Source organism: Carassius carassius, chromosome 50 (genome assembly GCF_963082965.1).
Source record: "Carassius carassius chromosome 50, fCarCar2.1, whole genome shotgun sequence".
NCBI lineage: Eukaryota > Metazoa > Chordata > Actinopteri > Cypriniformes > Cyprinidae > Carassius > Carassius carassius.
The window spans coordinates 2,718,108-2,742,260 of record NC_081804.1 but is presented as its reverse complement, the minus strand read 5'-3'; the positions used below and the strand labels follow the sequence as shown (position 1 = coordinate 2,742,260).

The window sequence follows — 24,153 nt, the reverse complement described above, 5'->3', positions numbered from 1 at the left end:
AAGCACAATGAGTTTAGGTATATATTATTTTCAACCACAATTTTTTTGTTACGTCCAAATACATATATTTTTGTAATGGTTTCATAGTACCGTGTGTTTTCTTCTGTTGTTGTGTGTGTCTCCAGCTCTCCTCTGGCTCTTCATACTCTCCACTCTCACAGGTAACCTGATCGCTCTCCCTGAGAGGTACATTATTGGCCCCCTGCTGCACCAGTTTACCAACCAGGACATGTGAAGTAGCACAAAAGCAAATGACAACTGTCAACCGATGAGAATCCTTCTCCAGAGCATGATCTGTGTCTATGTCCTGTCCAGTCCATTCGTTGTAGTGGTGGTGTGTCTTTTGGGGATCTGTATGGTAATGGTGGGCAGAGCGACGCTTCAGGAAACACACAGGGGTCCACTCTGATAACTGGGCATTACAGGCATGATGTCGTGCATGTAAATTCATCCGAGTTCTCCCATTCAGTTGGACTGTAATTTGCAGCTGCATGTTAGAAATGTTAGAGAAACAGCAGCAATGCATAATTCTGTAAAAAAGACTTTTAAAAACTTTTGAGATTTTTAGTTCCACGCGCGACCTGGTTAATTCTGTGAAGCCGGGAAACGTTACTATATGGTAACATTAATTTAATAATAAAAGTATACAAATTAACAGGTACATTTAATCGCCGGCATCAGTCACTACTACTTCATAAATAAACAATTGCCATTTTGTCTCCTCTTTTCAATTTTACTTTTAATTTTGACTTCAGAAATGATCATTTGAATAAATAAAATCTAAACAATTTTCTATTTTTTCTTACAATATGCACTGTGGGCTGTACACTGTAAAAAAATATCCGTACAATGTACGGTAAAAAAAGACAGCTGTGATTGCCAGAATTTGACTTCACGCAGCACTGCGCAAACCGATCGCAGTCTGATTCTTCACATCCGGTAATGAAACGTTTGTCACACACTTGTGGTCTTCATTCTCACTTGAACACTTGGGTTAAATATAAGAAATACGTCATACAAGTGGTCAAGAGCAAAGAAGCAAGTGTGAGTATTTTTTGTGTTTTTTGTACTTGTGACACCACGTGACTGAATGAAATTGGAACTCATAACTGTAAGTGATGCTATGAATTGGACTGCTAACCTTGCTGGACTTTGCAGACCCCATTGGATATGTTTAATTTATGTATGTAATTTATTTATTTATGAATAATTTATTTATGTGTGTATTTGTATGTGTTGTTTGTGACTGCAAATGTTGTCAATAATAATAATAATAAAAACCAAGTGTGGGTATATTTGAGCAATGCAAATTAATCAATTCCCGAATGTATCATACCTTTTGATTGGATCGATTTGTCTCAATGACTCGCTCATTAACAGTGACTTGCTGCCATCTACTGGCGGCTTTAGTGTCACATTTCAAGTATCTTTCCATGGTTTAAACCTTTTCAAATATGAATATTCAACGTTTTATGTGTAAATAATACAGTATTTAAGCTATGCATTTGTTTTTGCAGGTTAACAAGATCCGTGTTACCTCTGAGCTGCATTAGACAGTCTAAATGAATCTAAATTCCATTCCAGATGCAGATTTGCGAGAAATTGGTTCTTATGTTGGAATAAAAGAGACTAAGTAGCAGATGATGTGGCTCTTATGGTGAACCAAAGATACAAAATGTAAGAAAGCGTTAAAACACACAATATTGGTGCTTAGTCTGTGTGTAGAACAATTTTTTATATTTTCTATTTTGAATTCATTTGTACTTGTACTTTCAATACTTACGTTTAACATGCTGTGGCAACATTATTGCAATATGACAGATAACGAAAGATAAGTTAACACGTTCATATGCGCATATTATCTTAACCAGTTAACTAAAAATAGCGGAAGATAAAATGAAACCGAAAGTAAACTGGAACCTCTCTACGGACTGACGTCAGCGCGCTGTACACGCACAACTACGTCACACGCACGTTGACGAGACTACCCTTACAAACGAATAAGGAATTTAGTACACAAGTAAAATTCTAAACGGTGACTTTTACTTCTACCAAAGTCATTTTCTGCTCAGATATCCATACTTTTAAAAAAGTGTTATTATTCTTGGTCTGTGTTCACATTGCATTTACGCGGTTTTGACCAGCAGGTGTCACCACCGTGTAGTGTTTCAAGTGCGAAGTGAATTATGGTACACTGCAGTCGATCAGTTAAAAAAAGGTAATTTTCCCCAGTGTCCAACCAAAACGTAAAACCAAAACACAGTAATGTATTAGTGGCTTAAATACGGTTTCCATTGCACCTATACACCATTAACCCACGTTTACATACACATTAGATAATGATACCATGTTTCATGGTGGAGTTCTCTGCATTCACAGAGTCAAAGTTAGAGAGAGATTTTATTTTATAAAGTCTTCATTCTTCACAATTACAATGACCATAAAGTTGAAAAAAAAAGTGAAAAAAAAAGTGAAAGTGAATTTTCAAGTAGCAAACACATGACAGACCAGCTATGTAAAATCAATACTAGACAACAACTTTACACATTTCTGATGTCAAATAATAAGAATATAATAAAAATCAGACCCTCACTAAAATATTGAAGAGTGATTTAAAATCTGCCATATATATACTGTTATTAATATTTAATATTTTAAGACCCCTTGGGAGTGTACAATGGAGTTTACAATCATCAGCCATCTATCATGGCATCAGTGATGGTGGCATCTTTTTCCAGGTTCTCTGTGATTTTCTTGCCAACCAGTTTGAAGATGTTCTCTGGTCTCACACCCTGCGGTTCGGCCACTTTTACTGTCAGCATGTCGAGAGTTAATATCTCGCCCTTCTGCAATGGTTTCCGGGCCACTACTGACTTACCCAACTGCAAGAAAGGACACACACTGTTATTTAAACACATCTGATCACTTCAAAAGCCTCCTGCTGCTAAATCTGTCACAATGAGGTTGTGTCTGACCTTGCTGTGGCAGGAAGCCTCACAGGGCAGCATCTGTTTGATTGACGAGCCCATTGCCATCTCAACCGTCCTGATGGCTCTCACCAACTCCGCCAGTTCAGCCGGCTCCAGTGATGCTGCGTGGTCACTGCCTTTCCAGGTCTTATCCAGGGTCACATGGCACTCCAGGACCTTCGCCCCGAGTGCCACAGCAGCCACAGACACATGGATGCCCGTCTCATGTCCAGAGTATCCAATGGGAATTTCAGGAAACTCCTTCTGGAACTCCTGCAATAGGAAATGTGAAATAGAAAGATTCCAAACTACTCATTAATTACATAGAATTCTTGCTATGTAAGGACTCAAGATCAGTGGGTCAGTACTCAAGATCAAGACAAATATTGTAAAATAAATCTATAAATAAATAAATTGAGTGACCAGTTGTGCTATAGATGAAATAGAGTGAGATGCTGGGAATGTACTATTATAGAGGTGGTAACAAATAAATATAAGGATATAAGTGGGGAACATTTAACTGTTCATGAGGTAGGTTGCCTGGGGGAAGAAACTGATCTTGTGCCTGGTTCTCCTGGTTATTGATAAAAAAATATACTTTAAATGTAGTCAATATCTGATTTTACCAAATAGTTAAACATTTAAAAAACTCAATTTGCATATAATTTTTTTTTTCTGTCTTACAGTGATCAGACTGAGGTTGACGTGCTCTATCGGCAGTGGATAAGCGCTGGTGCACTGCAAGAAAGTGAAATTGGGATTGTACTTCTTAACAGTTTGGTAAACACAGTGCATGGTCTCCATCGACTGCATTCCACTAGATATCACCATGGGACGACCTACAAAAAAAAACAAGCCAAAAATATTAGCTTGGGTATGTGCAGTCATCTTCAGAAACTAACTGAAAAATGAAATGAAAATCCAGAAAATCTGCCCCAGGATTTGTAGGTTTCATTCTCTCAGCTCTCCGGCCAATCAGCACTAAGAGATTTTGCTGGTAGCCTTCTCCAGAATAACTGACTTCAAATGCACATGGGAAGCTACTGTTATTCAGTTCTCTTTTCTGCTTGAACTTTTCGTATTCTCACACTTTGGATGGCTTCTTGTGACCGTTAGCACAGGAGCCATTTAATTCATCTGAGGAACATCAACTTCTGAAAATGTCTACTGATTTTTCATTTTAAATGGCTGTCAGCTTCGGTGAGTTTTACCTTTTTTGGCAGTTTTCTCCAGGTAAGGGATGTTGTTGGTGTCTGCTGAGGCAACTTATATTCTCTTGCTTTAAATTTGAAATGTTCTGCATTTGTTCACCTCATCCATCCCTGATGCTGTAAAGAAGATGCCAATGTCATTGGCGTACTGCTGCAGTTCTCTGTACTGCTGGTGACTGAACTCCAGATGATGCTTGTGAGCCCCGTAGGTCGGTCCCCAAGCGTGAGGGGACGTGTAGGGACGCTCCAGAGCGTGTTTGGTGAATCTGTGTTCGATCTCACTCTTTTGAAACTTGGCACAATCAGCTCCACAGTCCTGCGTGGAGACAAAAGGAGAAGTAGAGGTGGATTTGGTGATTATTGTGATCATACTGTACATCCTCAATTTTTCCCAGATGTGTCCTGAATGGGATTTCTAAAATGCCTCGAATATCCAGATTTTGGCTTTGTTTCGACATGCTCTGCATATTGCTCTTACATGTATATGTATTTGCATTGCTTTGGCAGTTCTCTGTAAATCTGTAAATGATAGACAATGCCTGCACGCTAATGGTCAAACTACTTTTCAGTCATTCAGCATATAGGGAAGCAAGTCAAAACCAAAGCATATTAGAAAGTTTAAAAAATGCGCTAAAAAAGAATGCATAGTCACCCAATTACTATAACCTTAAAAATAAAGGTTCTTCACTGGCATTGAGGGTTCCATGAAGAACCTTTAACATACATATGGAACCTTTCAATCCAACAAAAAGTACTTTAAAGTGAAAAAACAGGTTCTTTAGATTTTTTATTAAAACCATTTTAATAAAATGGTTCTTTTAGAAATGAACGGTTCTCTGGGGAAGCAAAAATGGCTCTTTTATGGTATCACTGCAAAATCCCACTTTTGGTACCTTTCTCTTTTAGTGTATAAGTGGAGTCTCCCAGGTGAAATTGAAAAGTTTTAAACTTGATGTTATACAATGTGTGACTTTTACAGCTCAAGTCATTGATCTGTTTAGGGTAGATATATATATATATATTTAGATAACAGAGCATTTAAAATAAAAATAAATTAAGAAAAAAAAAATCCTCACTATTTCCTCACTTAAATTTCCCTTTTTTTCCCCTTCCCTTTATTTTGAAACTTGTGAAGAACTGTTCAACCCGCTATCAGACTGCACATCTGATAAAGCATTACTTTACCTTGGCCATTCTGATCATTTTTTTTGGCGATTTCTATGTCTCCTTGATGGTTCTGTCCAATCTCAGCGATGATAAAACAAGGGTTGGAGCCTCCAATTTTTCTTCCAGGACAAAGTTCAAACTCAGCAGCCATTTTATGCTTAACTGATTTATGATTGAGAGCCTGGAGATGTGATCACTAGTGCGCTGGCATCAAGCAAAGGGGCCACAAAGGAGGGCACACTATAATTTAAAGAGATACAAGTGCTCCTCCCCAACCACCACCAACCCCTACCCACACATACACTGTGAAAAGAATACTGTGAAATTTACAGTAACTTGCTGGCAGCAATTAGCTAGTAAGTTGCTGTAGTTCATTTCACAGTATGCTTACTGTAAACATAATTGCAGTAACTTTAAAAATACTGTAAACCTTTTTACAGTAATAATCACAGTACTGTGTTTCATCACCTCACATATTTTACTACTGTAATAAGGATTACTGCATTAATTTTGTGTACTGTAAAATGAAGACACTGTTTTTGCCACAAAAATGCCATTTATTGACAACTTTTCAGACTTTTCTAAATTCATAAAATAAAAATAGCATAGCAAAAAAAAAATTTCTTCAATAGGTAAACATTTTTCTGTTAACATTTCATTTCGTTTTGAATACAACAACACTTTTTCTGAACAAACAAATCAATCCTGTTCAAATGTATGAAAATGTTCGGTTAAAATAAGAATGTATAAAAGGCAAATTAAATTATTTAAAAACAGTGGGATTTCAAACAGTAGAATTTGGTCCCTGAATGTTGTTTGGTCCCCAGAACTGTATTTTTCTTCCAAAACGGGCCTGAATTAGTCAATTTCCTGAGGTGGAGTCTTCTACCCTGCAGTGGAAGAAATTAATTATTAATGGAAAGGTTTATAAGCAAGACAGATGGGTTGATGACAAAATATAAAAGTTTGATTGGATCATTTGATTTAGCCAATCAACATGTAATACAACATCAACATCCAACTCAGTTGGATTTGGTTGGAGAACTCTGCCCTCGATGGAAAGCATCCACCTATATGCCCCCAGAATGGACTCTCCTAAAATAATTAAATTGAGATTGCACAGCATTCAATCTGATATGGTTTACTGTTTGGCAAAAAAAACTTGTACAGTATGCACAGTGCAGAATTTGTGCACTTCATTTAGTAAAATTCTGGGTGTCTGTAAAGTCCTGATCATATAACAGAATACTGGAGACATGGATTACACAGGATGAGTAAGTGTGACCGTTTAAAATGAAATTTTGAAAGCATTTTGCTTATATACATGCATTGACCTCATTTTTTCTATTGGATCAGTGACAACTAGAGATTTTTGGAATCTAAGTGCAAAATGGCGTAAAACCTTGTTCACACACAGTGAATCAATACAAATATACTTAACACTAAATATACATATATACTTAAAATTGTGATCTATTGTGTATGTCTAGTGCTGGGATCTTACCGAGCATGATGAGTCTTAAGAGTGCTTGGCAGGGAAATCTGGGACTCAACGTCTGCTTGGGTGGAAGTTTCCTTTAACACAAAATAAACAGAAAAAAACACTTTTAGAAATCACAAGTAAAATATTCATAAGAGAAACTGTGTGGCAATACACACTTTTGAGACTAACGTTAGCTGGTTTAGGTTTTGAGTAATATCGATACATGTGTGTCTGTAACGCACAAAATGTCTTAATGTTTGCACGTTTTATGTGCACTTTCTAGGGATTGTGTCTGAAGACAAAACAACATTGTTTGCATTTGAAAAACATTGTATACATGCTAGTTCATGTAATTTACGTACCTGGATTGATTGTTGAGGCCTCTTTGCTGCAAGAAATGAACCAAATGGTAAATAAAAGCACGAGTAATATCTCGTAAAATCTTAATACAGTGCGAGTATATTATTATGCTTCCATGTGTCATGAATAAAACTCTCGAATGAATAAAACTTTGAATCAGTCCGCTTAAATGTCTGATTCTTCCAAGTACTCCTCGCTGCAGACTGTAGCGCGGCGACGTCACGTATGTACGTCACGTATGTACGTGACGTGTGTTTACCGCGCATGCGCAGTAACGTATATGTATTTACCGTAAATACGACTGTGCGCCGTACTGACTGTCATTAATGCGCATATCCAGGTTCATTCACTTCCGGATGTTCGTAAGGTATGATGGATATGAGATATTACTTTTGTTTTCTTAAAAATTTGCGTTTAAATTGCTTTTAATTGTAAGAATGCTTTGGTCATAATCATAGAGAGTGCCATTGCAAATGTGTGCGATTTCAAACACTCATGACATGTTTTATGATATACAGTCGTGGCCAAAAGTTTTGAGAATTATATAAATATTAGTTTTCAAAAGGTTTGCTGCTAAACTGCTTTTAGATCTTCGTTTCAGTTGTTTCTGTGATGTACTGAAATATAATTACAAGCACTTCATACGTTTCAAAGGCTTTTATCGACAGTTACATGACATTTATGCAAAGAGTCAGTATTTGCAGTGTTGGCCCTTCTTTTTCAGGACCTCTGCAATTCGACTGGGCATGCTCTCAATCAACTTCTGGGCCAAATCCTGACTGATAGCAACCCATTCTTTCATAATCACTTCTTGGAGTTTGTCAGAATTAGTGGGTTTTTGTTTGTCCACCCGCCTCTTGAGGATTGACCACAAGTTCTCAATGGGATTAAGATCTGGGGAGTTTCCAGGCCATGGACCCAAAATTTCAACATTCTGGTCCCCGAGCCACTTAGTTATCACTTTTGCCTTATGGCACGGTGCTCCATCGTGCTGGAAAATGCATTGTTCTTCACCAAACTGTTGTTGGATTGTTGGAAGAAGTTGCTGTTGGAGGGTGTTTTGGTACCATTCTTTATTCATGGCTGTGTTTTTGGGCAGAATTGTGAGTGAGCCCACTCCCTTGGATGAGAAGCAACCCCATACATGAATGGTGTCAGGATGCTTTACTGTTGGCATGACACAGGACTGATGGTAGCGCTCACCTTTTCTTCTCCGGACAAGCCTTTTTCCAGATGCCCCAAACAATCGGAAAGGGGCTTCATCGGAGAATATGACTTTCCCCCAGTCCTCAGCAGTCCATTCACTATACTTTCTGCAGAAGATCAATCTGTCCCTGATGTTTTTTTTTGGAGAGAAGTGGCTTCTTTGCTGCCCTTCTTGACACCAGGCCATCTTCCAAAAGTCTTGGCCTCACTGTGCGTGCAGATGCGCTCACACCTGCCTGCTGCCATTCCTGAGCAAGCTCTGCACTGGTGGCACTCCGATCCCGCAGCTGAATCCTCTTTAGGAGACGATCCTGGCGCTTGTTGGACTTTCTTGGACGCCCTGAAGCCTTCTTTACAAGAATTGAACCTCTTTCCTTGAAGTTCTTGATGATCCTATAAATTGTTGATTTAGGTGCAATCTTAGTAGCCACAATATCCTTGCCTGTGAAGCCATTTTTATGCAACGCAATGATGGCTGCACGCGTTTCTTTGCAGGTCACCATGGTTAACAATGGAAAAACAATGATTTCAAGCATCACCCTCCTTTTAACATGTCAAGTCTGCCATTCTAACCCAATCAGCCTGACATAATGATCTCCAGCCTTGTGCTCGTCAACATTCTCAGCTGAGTTAACAAGACGATTACTGAAATGATCTCAGCAGGTCCTTTAATGACAGCAATGAAATGCAGTGGAAAGGTTTTTTTGGGATTAAGTTAATTTTCATGGCATAGAAGGACTATGCAATTCATCTGATCACTCTTCATAACATTCTGGAGTATATGCAAATTGCTATTATAAAAACTTAAGCAGCAACTTTTCCATTCTTTTTTATGTAATTCTCAAAACTTTTGGCCACGACTGTAGTATTCGAATGCTGTCTTTCAAAGTCTTATTTCGCCTAAAATGAACCATTAAAGATGTCTTAAAAAGAGCAGAAAGACTATGAATGTAAGTAATGCCATTGATGGTTGCATGCATTGCAAAAAAAAAAAAAATCAGATTTGTAATCTTTTTCATTAACATTATCAAAGATTAATAGATACTGTAACACATGTATTGTTCATTGTTAGTTCATGTGAATTAATACATTAACTAGTGTTTACTAATGACAGCTTATTGTATAGTGTTACCTCTTAAATTGACCTTCATACATCTTAATATGACTTTTTGGGGACATTGTCAGTGAGAAGAAATTCAGAGAAGAGACTCACTTCATGTGGCTAGAGTACTGTAATTATCTGTTTCTCTTTCTCTGACAGACTGTATAGCCCTCAACTGTAAAATTTTCAAATTGAAAAAAAACTTAAAACTTTCAGGCCATGCTTTCTCAAGCCAAGCCAACCTAAATTTTGACTTGACAAAATTTATTAATTTAGTTGATGTTAATGATGGTAAATTAAATCTCTTAGGTAGTTTACAGACAAAGCAAATAACACTTTTTCCAACACCATGCTATAATATATTTAAAAATACATTTAAAATATTTTCCTTGTATGGCTCTTCTGCCTTTCTTCAAAATGATTTAATATTGCTTTAGCATTGTTTGTTATTTTCTGTAAATTAGGTGTCGTGAACAGTGGCGCCCCCAGAAAATGTTAACAGGGGTGGCCAAATGAGGCCACAGTAAATTTTGGGGGTGGCACATTAAAATAAAGAAAAAAAATAAGGGTTTGCAATATAGACAAAAAGTTATATCTCTGTGAGTTCTAGGATTTTATCGATAACGATAATAACACTATTTTGCTGAGTGTTATTGTGCTGATATCTTATTTTTAATTGTGCAGACACCTGAGTTTTTTTTTTTTTTTACCTTTACACCATTGTTTCTAAAAGTGTGCAACATATTTTAGGTCAAATACTTGCATTTGGGCTGTTACCAAGCAAATGCAATCAGTATCAACAAAATTGATCTTTGCAATGTAGATAAAACAGAAGCTGCATCTGAAGTGCCATTTAGATGTTTTTACACACTGTTTAATGCAGCTCCGTGGAACATGGAATACTTTAACCTGCAGTTACAAATGAATAAATAATGTTTTGATATTTTAAAGATAAAACATTGAAAACTGATGTTTGAAATTATTTAAAAAATGAAAAGGTTCCATTAAATGTGAAATTAAAACCGCCAATAGGTGGCAGCGAGTCACTGTTAATAAGTGAGTCATTGCGATTGAACCGAATCATTTAAACTGTTCATTCATTCAGGAACGAAACACTTTAATGTTGCTCAGACAGGGTTTGCCCTGACCAATTTGCTGCCCTAGGAAAGATTTTACCTGGTGCCCCATGCATCACAGCCCATTTCACCCTGTCATTGTGTTCATGATTTAGCATATATATATATATATATATATATATATATATATATATATATATATATATATATATACACACGCACACACACACACACACACATTACAGCAGAACTGTTTCCAACACTCATAATAAATCATCATATTAGAATGATTTCTAAAGGATCATGTGATAGACCGGATGTCACATGTGACACTGAAGAATGGAGTAATGATGCTGAAAATTCAGCTTTGCATCACAGAAATAAACGATACTTTAAAGTATAATAAATTGAAAACAAATTATTTTAAATTGTAATAATATATCACAATATTACATTTTTTTCTGTATTTTTGATCAAATAAATGCAGGCTTGATGAGCAGAAGAAACTTCTTTCAAAAACATTACAAATAGTAGCCTAATGTTTCCAAACTTTTGGCTTGTACTGTATCCCCTGCACAACTGTAGAGTAAAACATTGATAAAAAAGTGATAATAAAAAATGCGTATTAAAACTGACATGATTGTACAAAATCACAGTCTAGGGACTCAGAACTCAGAACAACTGCTAACATTAAGTTTAAGGTAAAAATAACTGCCATGAAATTATAGTATCTTACTCCTATGCAATAAATTGTTCATTCACTACATCTCTTTACCTCTGTCTTTATCCTCTTCTCTTCTTTTTGGCACTGTATCTATCGCAGACTATGCTCATTTATAATGTGTCATGTAAATTCGGCCTTCCGTCACAATCAGGAAACTTTCACCGTGTCTAGAACTGGCGCGAGCTGCCAGACCCGTTTCTACGAGCTGTGTGTTAACAAAAGCAGTGCTGTCTACATTGGATGCGGCGTCGGGAACGCTACACAACAAATTACCAACAACTGATCGCGCACGCTCTGTTTCTGACGCACTTCAAGCACTCGATGGATAGGGGAAGATTGAATAGCCGGACTTTTTTTTTTTTTTTTTTTGCTTTATTTGGTAGTATTTCGAATTAATGGTTTTTAAATAGTAGCCTATTATAAAAAAAAATATATATGTAAAAAAAAAAAAAAAAAAAAAAAAACTTCACTGGTTCACTTATTCTGGCGCCCCTATGGATGAATGGCGCCCTTAGCATTTGCCTATACCGCCTATGCCGCGGGCCGGCCCTGTGCTCAGAGACGCAAAACTGTGGCGGCAGCAGGTGCTGCACTTTTTTATTCACTTCTTAAACTATTGTGAATTTACATTTTGCATTTAAATTAATAGGACCCACTGTAAATAATCCTAGGGGTGGCCGCAGGGGTGGCCAGAGTTTATACAGGGGTGGCCGTGGCCCCTTGGGGGCGCCCCTGTTTAATTCTTGATATTAGCATAAATTTTAAAATCGGAAAACGAAGCTTTATCTGTTTTTTCATTTTGGTTTTGGAAACAGATAAAAAAAACAAGTCGTATTTTTATTTTTCCATTTTTGGTTTCAATTAGAAAAACAAAAGAACGAATGATACATGGATTTATAACTTTAGTTTTAGACAATATGCTGAATTTTGAACTATGATGGAACTTAAATAAAATGACAGATATGAATAGAAATTAGCAAATCTTTATTACTTTTCTATTTTGAGTTTTATTCATAAAGCACTTTATGCAAATTTCAGAAACCATTGGTTGCTATCCCAAATGTTTACCTTATGCTGTGTTCCAGACTGTGTTCCATAATAATAATAATAATAATAATTATTATTATTATTATATAGCCTAGAGAGAGAGAGAGAGACATTATTTTGGGGTCCAATTGCTGGTTTTCGTGCAAGTCAGCAAGTCATTTATAGATTATCAATGTATAATTTTGAAGTATATTTCCTACATTATGTGTATTTTAAATTTTTCTGCCTTTTTTAATTTTTTAATTTATGAATTCATTTAAAACAACCGCAAAAACGAGTGAAAATGTACAATAAAGTACAATCAAATCCTTATAATCACATTGCACTTGAATAAAGTTTAATTTCTAATCTGCTGATTGCCCTGCAGTTGACCACATAAATCTTTCTTCTTACAATGTTTTTTTATTATTATTATTATTATATATTATTATTAACATTAAATAATTAAAATAAAAATACATCTAAATTAAATGATTGAACAAAAATTTAATAAAATAAGTAATGTCTAATGTTTCTGACAATAACTTGCTGACGTGCAAGCAGGGGCGCCCCCAAGGGGTGGCCCCTGCGGCCACCCCTAGGATTATTTACAGTGGGTCCTGTTAATTTAAATGCAAAATGTAAATTCACAATAGTTTAAGAAGTGATGCTAAATCATGAACACAATGACAGGGTGAAATGGGCTGTGATGCATGGGGCGCCAGGTAAAATCTTTCCTAGGGCAGCAAATTGGTCAGGGCAAACCCTGTCTGAGCAACATTAAAGTGTTTCGTTCCTGAATGAATGAACAGTTTAAATGATTCGGTTCAATCGCAATGACTCACTTATTAACAGTGACTCGCTGCCACCTATTGGCAGTTTTAATTTCACATTTAATGGAACCTTTTCATTTTTTAAATAATTTCAAACATCAGTTTTCAATGTTTTATCTTTAAAATATCAAAACATTATTTGTTCATTTGTAACTGCAGGTTAAAGTATTCCATGTTCCACGGAGCTGCATTAAACAGTGTGTAAAAACATCTAAATGGCACTTCAGATGCAGCTTCTGTTTTATCTACATTGCAAAGATCAATTTTGTTGATACTGATTGCATTTGCTTGGTAACAGCCCAAATGCAAGTATTTGACCTAAAATATGGTGCACATTTTTAGAAACAATAGTGTAAAGGTAAAAAAAAAAAAAAAAAAAACTCAGGTGTCTGCACAATTAAAAATAAGATATCAGCACAATAACACTCAGCAAAATAGTGTAATTATCGTTATCGATAAAATCCTAGAACTCACAGAGATATAACTTTTTGTCTATATTGCAAACCCTTATTTTTTTTTTCTTTATTTTAATGTTCCACCCCCAAAATTTACTGTGGCCTCATTTGGCCACCCCTGTTAACATTTTCTGGGGGCGCCACTGCATGGAACAAATAATCCCTAAAGCGTTCGCAAAAGGCCCACTTAAGAGTGAGAAATTCTAGTTTTCCTGAATGCATGTGGTAGTTTTTCTCCGGTGGTGTGAGAGTCCTTGACCCATATGCAATCACTGACATCTTCCCATTTTGTTTTTGATACAGGACTGCCCCCAAACCATCCTGTGACGCATCACAATGGAGAACAAACGGTAAAGTCAGATCAGGATAAGCAAGGATTAGTGGCTCTATTAAGTGGTCAATCAGTGTGTTCAACACATCTTGATGAGTCTGTGTCCAAGGTATGGGTGTGTTGGGAGATAACTGCCCTTTTGACTTAGTACTGACTCTTCTTTTCTTTCCCTTAGGCTCAGCAGGTTCTGTGCTTTGAGGTGGTGTCGCTATGAGCTGATAGAGAGGTCTTGCCAGGCGAGAGAAATTTGGTATGTAGGTCCTATAATAGGAGAGGAATCCCATAATTTTTCTCAGATCTCCCACTGTAGCTGGTTTTTGGAGCTTCAGGGCCTGTACCGGGGCTATTTCAGCTGGATCCATGGAGTACCCATCCTCAGACACGATACGGCCCAAGAACCGCACTTTCCTTTGGAACAGTTCACATTTGTGTGGACTGAGATTGACTCCATGTTTCTGGTATCTTTGGAGGACTGTGCGAACATGAGTCACATGATCATCGAAAGAGGTACTATGCACAAGGTTATCATCCAGGTAAGGCTGACAGATAACATCTCTCAAATCCTCAAGACAGGCTTCCATGTTCCTCTGGAACTCAGCTGGAGCTGAACTTAGGCCAAATGGAATCCTGTTCCATTGAAATAGCCCCCAGGGTGTTATAAAGGCTGTTAGGGGTCGGCTCTCGACATCCAGGAATCCTTGGTGATAGGCCTTCCCTTGGTCCAAGACTGAAAACCAAGAACTGCCACTGAGGGAGTCCAGCACATCCTGGATCCTGGGAATGGGGTGCCTGTCAGGTACAGACTTGCGATTTAATTCACGATAGTCACAGCAGAGTCTTAGGCTCCCGTCCTTTTTCCTCACACATACGACTGGCGAGGAGTAATGAGATCTTGATTTGCTTATCCACCCTCGGTTTAGCAGATCTTGGAGATACTCCTTCACCTCCTGTAAAAGTGGCTTGGGCACAGAAATGTAAGTCTTTTGCACCAGTGATTTGTCATGGAGGGTAATATGCATGTTGAGTGAGGGGATGCAACTAACATCATTATCATCAAAAGCAAAAGCATTGCAATCTTCCTTTAACAGTTGTCGTACAATCTGTTGCTGTGCCTCTGTTAAGTGTTCAAGTTTTATTGGTGGATCCCACTGACTGGGTCTCTTTGATTGATGTGGTGTCACACTCACCCCACATGTCTGCACCATGGATGTTGGCTGTTCTATCACCTGCTCCATCTGAGTCTCATTTCTCTGGAAAGAGTCTGTTGCTATTGGGTAAGTTGTCTTTACCACTTCCAGGTGGCCAACGAAGAGTCGTGGCGTAAGTATGACTGGGTGACTGGCTGTATTAGCGATGGCAATTGGCACTTTCGCTGTCTTCCTATTACCGACTTTGACTATGCCTTCCTGCATTACTAAACCTTCTGGTAGTGGTGATGGTTCACTTGGAGCGAATAACAGGCTTTGTTCTTGAAATTGCCGTCCAATGTGTGCTTGTGCATAGACAGTGGTTATTTGCCCTGCATTGAGCTGGATTCTTTGTTTACCAACTCGCATCGTTCCAACTGTCACATTTGAATTTACAGTCTTCAACAGCTTAAGCATGGATCTTGCCTTATTTATTGAAATAGAGAAAGCTTTGCTTACCCTACAGACAGTACTGGACCGTGGTCTCAGTTTCTCCCACCTGGTAATTATCTCTTCAATTTTATTGTAGCCGATGATAGGGTTTTCAGCTACGCTAATATCACTTGCCACGAGCATAGGTACTTGCAGGGTCCCTTCTTTACCTGGATCACCACTTAATCAGAAGCTCACTTCCACCCAGCCATCACAAGGGATCTCTGTGCAAATGGCGGCCAATCCAGTCAATGTTACGGGCCCCAGGAGCTCCTCAATCGGTCTGACGGTGGTATGTGGTAAGTGTCATTCTCTCCAGTCTGCGTTGATAATACTGTCTTGGGCTCCTGTGTCCCATAAGGCTTCAACTGCGACATCGTTGAGGTGGCAGTGGACCAGGCACCTTTTTCCAATGATGTTCAAAAGTTTAGGCGTAGCAAGGGATAGTAACTTATCAACAGAATTGGTCACATCTGGGTGAGTAGCAGGTTGAATGTTATTTTCTTTACTGTCTTGTTTGCTTTGCACAGGTCTGGATGTCTGTCGCACTTCTAAACTGGTCTGGGACCGGATGGCAGAATGGACTACTGGGGGGTCTAGCTCAGCAGTCCCCTCCCGTTTCCCGATGCCGGCCTCCTTTGTCGACAGCCCCGTGACAAATGTCCATCTTGTTCGCAGCAATAACAGTGCCTGCACTCTTCACCTCTTTGGGCCTCCTGGCATGAATGGCAGCCTTTGGGTCTCCTCTCAGTTCCAAGTGGAGTCATGGGTGGGTGAAACTGTGATCTGGTCGCTTCCATTGTCTCTCTGAACATTTTGGTCATTTCCATGACGTTTGCTCTGAGGTCTTCAATTGCTTTAGCAGTGTCATTGTCAGTATCTTTGCTTTGTATCTGTTTCTTCTTGTCTTTGACAGTGTTAATGTCTTTCATTAATGTCTCTTTCCTCTGTCCTTGAGTCTCCATCTCGCTGCTTGAATATCGCTCAGTGTTGAAGACATGTTCTACTGTTTGAACTTCACTTAGTTTAAGAGGCTTTTGAGTCACTGCTTTCTTTAACTTTGTTTGTCTCTCCAATTCCAGATTAGCAGCTTTACCAATTTCCTCAATCAACACTTCATCTGCTATTTTAGGATCACAGTACGTATCCAGACCAGATGGTGGATCAGCACCTAGAAAGGACCTCTACATCCCTGAAAGATAGCGGAGACCAGGACAACTAGAGCCCCAGATACAGATCCCCTGTAAAGACCTTGTCTCAGAGGAGCACCAGGACAAGACCACAGGAAACAGATGATTCTTCTGCACAATCTGACTTTGCTGCAGCCTGGAATTGAACTACTGGTTTCGTCTGGTCAGAGGAGAACTGGCCCCCCAACTGAGCCTGGTTTCTCCCAAGGTTTTTTTCTCCATTCTGTCACCGATGGAGTTTCGGTTCCTTGCCGCTGTTGCCTCTGGCTTGCTTAGTTGGGGACACTTCATCTACAGCGATATCGTTGACTTGATTGCAAATAAATGCACAGACACTATTTAACTGAACAGAGACGATATAACTGAATCCAATGATGAATTGCCTTTAACTATCATTTTTGCATTATTGACACTGTTTTCCTAATGAATGTTGTTTAGTCGCTTTGACGCAATGTATTTTGTTTAAAGCGCTATATAAATAAAGGTGACTTTGACTTTGACTGAGGTATGGTTTGACTTGGAACTTAACTGCATCATTTAGAAGGCCTGTCTCCACAGAGCGAAGAAACTTTCGTTGGATGTGCTCCGGGCTAAACTTTTCTCCATCCTGCTCATCTCCAGGTGTCCACAGTAGTTTCTCCCCTTAGTTCAATGGCTCGGAACAGGAAACTTTGAGCAGACTCCTTGGGTTCCTGAGAGATGTTCATGAGCCTGTGCAGTAGATCAGATGAATAGTCTATTTTATAATGTCCTTTGAGGATGGTCTTTAACCCCTTTACGTGCAAACATCGCAGACGGCCCCAGTTTAAAGTTTGAAAGTTTAAAGACTCTAGCTTCGATATTTGACCAATATTTTGATAAAAACTTTATTGCAGTGACAGTTATTTAGTAATTTATGTGAGTAGTGCAAAATAATAAATCCGTATTATGCCACATTTTGAATAGAAATTCACCACTCATTCATATTCAGTCACGTCTGCAGCGGTTTATTTGTGTTCACATAGACTCACTGAACAGCGACAATAAGGATTTATAGACCAAAGATGCATATCTGCGGAGATATATGGATATATTTACTTATGTTTACTTCATTTTTCTTCAGACAGAATCATCATTTCTATTTATTTTCCACTGATTTACGCGATCTGATGATAAACAGCCTCTCCCAGCGATCTCTGTGTGTGTGTGCAGAGCTGGGAGCTCGTGTGTGTGTCAGTCAGACTCCGATTGGTCCTTCCCCATATCAATATTAGAGTGTCATAACCGGACACCGCCACATCATGTCACACGCTTCCTGTACACTTCCTGGTACAACCCGAATTCCGGAAAAGTTGGGACGTTTTTTAAATTTTAATAAAATTAAAACTAAAGGAATTTCAAATCACATGAGCCATTATTTTATTCACAATAGAACATAGATAACGTAGCAAATGTTTAAACTGAGAAACATTACACTTTTATCCACTTAATTAGCTCATTTAAAAATTAATGCCTGCTACAGGTCTCAAAAAAGTTGGCACGGGGGCAACAAATGGCTAAAAAAGCAAGCAGTTTTGAAAAGATTCAGCTGGGAGAATTAACAAGTTAATTGATATCAGGTCTGTAACATGATTAGCTATAAAAGCTTTGTCTTAGAGAAGAAATTCTCTCAGAAGTAAAGATGGGCAGAGGCTCTCCAATCTGTGAAAGACTGCGTAAAAAAATTCTGTAAAACTTTAAAAACAATGTTCCTCAATGTCAAATTGCAAAGGCTTTGCAAATCTCATCATCTACAGTGCATAACATCATCAACAGATTCAGAGAAACTGGAGAAATCTCTGTGCGTAAGGGACAAGGCCGGAGACCTTTATTGGATGCCCGTGGTCTTCGGGCTCTCAGACGACACTGCCTCACTCATCGGCATGATTGTGTCAATGACATTACTAAATGGGCCCAGGAATACTTTCAGAAACCACTGTCGGTAAACACAATCCGCCGTGCCATCAGCAGATGCCAACTAAAGCTCTATCATGCAAAAAGGAAGCCATATGTGAACATGGTCCAGAAGCGCCGTTGTGTCCTGTGGGCCAAGGCTCATTTAAAATGGACTATTTCAAAGTGGAATAGTGTTTTATGGTCAGACGAGTCCAAATTTGACATTCTTGTTGGAAATCACGGACGCCGTGTCCTCCGGGGTAAAGAGGAGGGAGACCTTCCAGCATGTTATCAGCGTTCAGTTCAAAAGCCAGCATCTCTGATGGTATGGGGGTGCATAAGTGCATACGGTATGGGCAGCTTGCATGTTTTGGAAGGCTCTGTGAATGCTGAAAGGTATATAAAGGTTTTAGAGCAACATATGCTTCCCTCCAAACAACGTCTATTTCAGGGAAGGCCTTGTTTATTTCAGCAGGACAATGCAAAACCACGTACTGCAGCTATAACAACAGCATGGCTTCGTCGTAGAAGAGTCCGGGTGCTAACCTGGCCTGTCTGCAGTCCAGATCTTTCACCTATAGAGAACATTTGGCGCATCATTAAATGAAAAATATGTCAAAGACGACCACAAACTCTTCAGCAGCTGGAAATCTATATATGGCAAGAATGGGACCAAATTCCAACAGCGAAACTCCAGCAACTCATAGCCTCAATGCCCAGACGTCTTCAAACTGTTTTGAAAAGAAAAGGAGATGCTACACCATGGTAAACATGCCCCGTCCCAACTATTTTGAGACTTGTAGCAGAAATCAAAATTGAAATGAGCTCATTTTGTGCATAAAATTGTAAACTTTCTCAGTTTAAACATTTGCTATGTTATCTATGTTCTATTGTGAATAAAATATTGGCTCATGTGATTTGAAAGTCTTTTAGTTTTCATTTTATTACAATTTAAAAAACGTCCCAACTTTTCCGGAATTCGGGTTGTAAATATGTTTTAGTGTTTGTTAGTTTTTTGTTTTGTTATGTGTTTTGCTGGAAAATGTAACTTATGCGTAAAGTACAGTAATGTATATTTGGTTTTTGGGTACCTTGCAATATTTGTTTTGCATTTTGATTGTTTCTTGTCTGAGATTTTTATGTATTTCTATATGGGAGGAATGAGTGATGTATTCTATTGTTGGGGTGGGAAATAATTGTGACAAAATGGAAATGTGTTTCCCTGTTACCAATCTTGTATAATTAAAAACAATAAACACATTGTTCAAAAACAAATAAATAAATAAAATAAATATTAAAGTCACTTTTTCCTTTAACTTTCTGTAATAAAGGGGCACCCAATAATCTGGCACATGAATAAAGCTCTGGAATGGCTCCATTCCAACAACCATCTATTCAAGGGTCCAGTGGAGGAGCCTCTTTTCATCTGAATGGATGAAGCTCAGAAGGAAAAAGCCCTCAACAATCTCCGGGAAGAGACGGAAGATTCAAAAGAGCCCTTTGTGTTTCAGGTTGAGCTCAGGGATGACATGGAAGGTTTTTTTTTACGAGAATGCCATAAAAAATGGGCCTCAGAGTAAATTCTGAATTTGAAGTATTTTGAAGTATATTTACATTTTTCTTTTTTTTAATACGATTAAAAGAATCGTTGGCTTCTTTTTTTTCAATTTCGTTTTTTTTATATTTTTGAAATAAAAAATGCATGCAGACCTAAGTTAACTTCCGGTCTGTGTTGTGTATACCGGTTTGGCTGCGGTGCCTTCTACAAACGCAATTAAAGTCAAGGTGATGAGTAGACTGAGGGCTCAGGTGGTTGTGCTGCGGGATGTGTTTCCCATACATTTATTTATTTTTGGAGACTCGCCACAATTTTAAAACTGATCGATTTTCAAAAAGGCTTCGTTGAATAAACATGAGTAACGTTATGTACTGCACGTTTAATAATAATAATTCCTTACATTTATATGTTTAAATATCAAAACGAGGCACAGGTCTTTTTATATTGCTGTATTTCTGAAGGAAGACTTGCATGTTATATGCCTGATAAAGCAGCGTGTGTGTGTACGAGCTCTGCTTTGTTTACAGCTGTTACTGGGGAAACCTCTATTTCTCGCGTTTTATGTCTATGCTTTAAAACATCTCCTGCTGGCAAAGAATGAATTTGCATTTTCATTAAGTCCGCCTGATCCACGCAGCAAACATATTTTGTTTGTTATCAAAAAATATCTACTCTAGAGGGACTTGGCTGTTGTTATTGATTCTATTTGGAAGTCTACCGGAAGTTAAGTTAGGTCAACAAAAGCGCGCATGCACAGTAACATTTGTTTATGTTGTTGCCGTTGAAACCGTCTATACAATTATATTACACAAGATTCATGTTTTAAAATGCTTATCGTACTGTAACCGTACCTTAATGCATCATTATAACAAAGTATGACATTTCGTGTGTAATAAAAGCTCCAAAACCTTAAAGTCCACATGAAATCAAAATTGACTATATTTACTTTGTTCGCCTAAATTGATTGTTTTGTGCTGAACAATTCATCCATGCGAGTCAATCCACACAAAAAAAAATTTTGGCTTCATAATCATTAATCAAAATCTGAAAATGCCCCTCCCCTCTGCATTGGAGGACCTTCACTGATGACGTAGGCTTAAGGAATTTGGTGTCTGCTTAATCCGTAACCACGCCCCTCCAACTGACAGTAGACAGGCTGCCTGTGTGTTTGCGAGCATTGACAGCGCGTGAAAAGAGAGATGGCGAGGAAGTGCATTTTTGGTTGTGGAACTCACTGAACACTTTTCCCTTTCCCTAAAATCCCCTCGTTACGGTCCAGGTGACCATTTGATCTCTCCGGCTCAAACATGTAAGGTCTGATTCCCTTGACGAAATGATCCTCCGTGTGTTCCTGTTCTTCATCTTCCTCCTCCTCCTGCTGCAAACTAAATTGCGGTGATTCAGGTGGCGAGTAATCCTCAACAACCTATTGTAAATTTGCTTTTAGATCGAGCGCCAACCTGCCGCTCTCTCTCGTGAGGCCAATAAGGAAGTGACTAAAACTGCAATACATCGACTGGCCGCTTGAGGCTGGCTGCAAAAGGGAGTCAGTCCCATAGACTCCCCATGTTAAAATGCCCAACTTTACAGCAGGAAAAAACATGTTTACAGCCTGGTTCAAAAAATTATTTTGGTCTAAATAGCTAATTTTGCCCTTCATGACAAATGTGAGGGAGGTGAATTGTTTTTATAATTTATCCGTTTAAATAATATTAAGACTTAAAGTTCTGCATAATTAAGGGCGTAGCCACTTGAGTGACAGGTGGATTGCCGCCGCTGACACTGCCGTCGTGCTAGGTGGGTGTGGCTACAGCAACTAGCTCCCGCCTTTTTGCCCATTTTTGATTGTCCGGGAGAATCGCGCGGTGACGCGCTGCCAAGATGGCGACGGCTCGCTCTGCACACTTTAGGCTTCAAAAACACACTTCAGGAGTCTACGGGTGACGTCATGGACACTACGTCCATGTTTTTATACAGTCTATGGTTTAGATCTGCCTCCATTTTTTGAATTAAACAACTACTTATCTAGATCCAATCAGGTGCTAGTTGGAAAATAAGCCACGCCCACTATTTTCCTCATTTATTATTCCGTTTCTCTTGGAAATACGTCACAACACTGGAGAAAAGTCGTTTGCAACTTCCTTTTCACGGGGACTTTAAGTGGCGCTACTCGGCAGTAAAATCCGACCCTCACTTCCGGTTCTGTGCTTGTGTCTTTTATCATAGGTCTCTGACTGAATAAAAGCAGAATGAACTGATGAAACATTAAGGAAAAAAAAAACACAATAAGAAAAATGTATTAATGATGCAGTGCTAATTGACATATCATTTATTACAGTACAGAAACTATAAAGTATATTTTCTGTGCACAAAATTAAAATAATAAATGCAGTAGCCTATATAAAACAATCATAAAATTGCAATTAGGAAAAAATTATCGATTACAAAGTATTATTGTCGAGCAGTGTATTGGATTTCTTACAGCAAATTAAAATAAAAAAAGGAAGAGAATTCATTTTAAAAAAATAAAAATGAAAATACATAGGCTACATACATGAAATGATTTTATTTGACTTTTTTTTTTCACTTCAGAAATAGTGGCTACGCCCCTGGTGTGACAAAATGTTAGTTGATACATAATACTTTTAAAGCTCTTTTTTTAAATCTTGGCTTAACGTTACATACATTTTTACTTATGCCTTGTCATGCCATAGCACGATTAAACTAGCATTTAACAATGGAGAAGTTTTTTTTTTTTTTTTTTTTAAGGCTGCTGTTTAGTTTGCCCCCTGACTAAGCATTTAAATAATTTAGGGGAAGCATTTAAATAATCCTGTGAATGCACTTAAAGAACGCAGAATCGAATCGTTATAATCGAGTCAAATTGAATTTATTTGTGAATCGAATCGTTCTAAATTTGCAAAAATTGTTTTTGAATCGAAAACCTATGAATCGTGAATAGAATCGCTGCCTACCCAAAGATTCACAGCCCTAGTTTTTTGGATACAATATAAAACATGCCTAATACACAAGTCTACCAGTTACAAAATGACCAGGAGGAGAAAAATGACCGGCAGGGGCCTTTTGGATTATCACCTCACACCATACCACAAACCACTCAATTGTGAAAGCAATACAATTGGCCAAACACCACACTACCCCAAGTGGACACACTGAAAGTATAAAACCCCCGCTTTAAAAGTTCCTACTCATAAATCACATAATTAACTGGTATAAACCAAGACATTCATATCACAACAGTTAAACAACAAACACTAAAAACAAAGCAGCAGTGCAGTCATACTGATGTACATTCGTCTTCAACCAAGGTACTGGAAACCCCTGGAGGTCTAGTTACACCTGCTGAACATAACACAAAGATGACCTACATTACACTCATAAAACACACAACAACCTCCCATCATACAGTACATACCTAGAGAGAATTCCAATGTAGCAAAACGCATGGTTGCTTACCACACGAGACCACGACTGCTAGCATGCTGATGAACAAAATACAAAAATAAAACCCCTTTATAAAAAGCAAATCCTTTTCTCAGAATTGGGAAACTAACCTGAAAAAGGCCTACTTGTTTTAGCATGTATAACAGATTATCTAGCTGTCTTTAGATTATCAGTTGAAAACAAAATCAGTTGAAAACACGTAGTAAAACAGTCCAGCCTAAACTACTTAGTTGAAATCACGTCGTAAACCAGTCCCAGGCGGACCGACTTATTTTCAACCATATTTTAATGTTGAAAGACGGTAATTGTTTACTGGCAGGCTATATCTGCAGCTAAACTGAATAAAAGCAGAATGAACTGATGAAACATTAAAAAAAAAACACAATAAGTAAAATTTATGAATGATGCAGTGCTAATTGACATATCATTTATTACAGTACAGAAACTATAAAGTATCATTTCTG

At 38.2% G+C, this 24,153-nt stretch overlaps 1 long non-coding RNA gene and 1 pseudogene across 1 annotated transcript in view; both read right to left on the bottom strand.

Moving 5' to 3' along the window:
- Positions 1 to 24,153, bottom strand: part of LOC132133703 (uncharacterized) — a 300,636-nt gene that overhangs the window by 253,509 nt on the left and 22,974 nt on the right. The gene's annotated exons all lie outside the window — the stretch shown is intronic.
- Positions 2,530 to 5,553, bottom strand: LOC132133393 (sialic acid synthase-like; annotated as a pseudogene).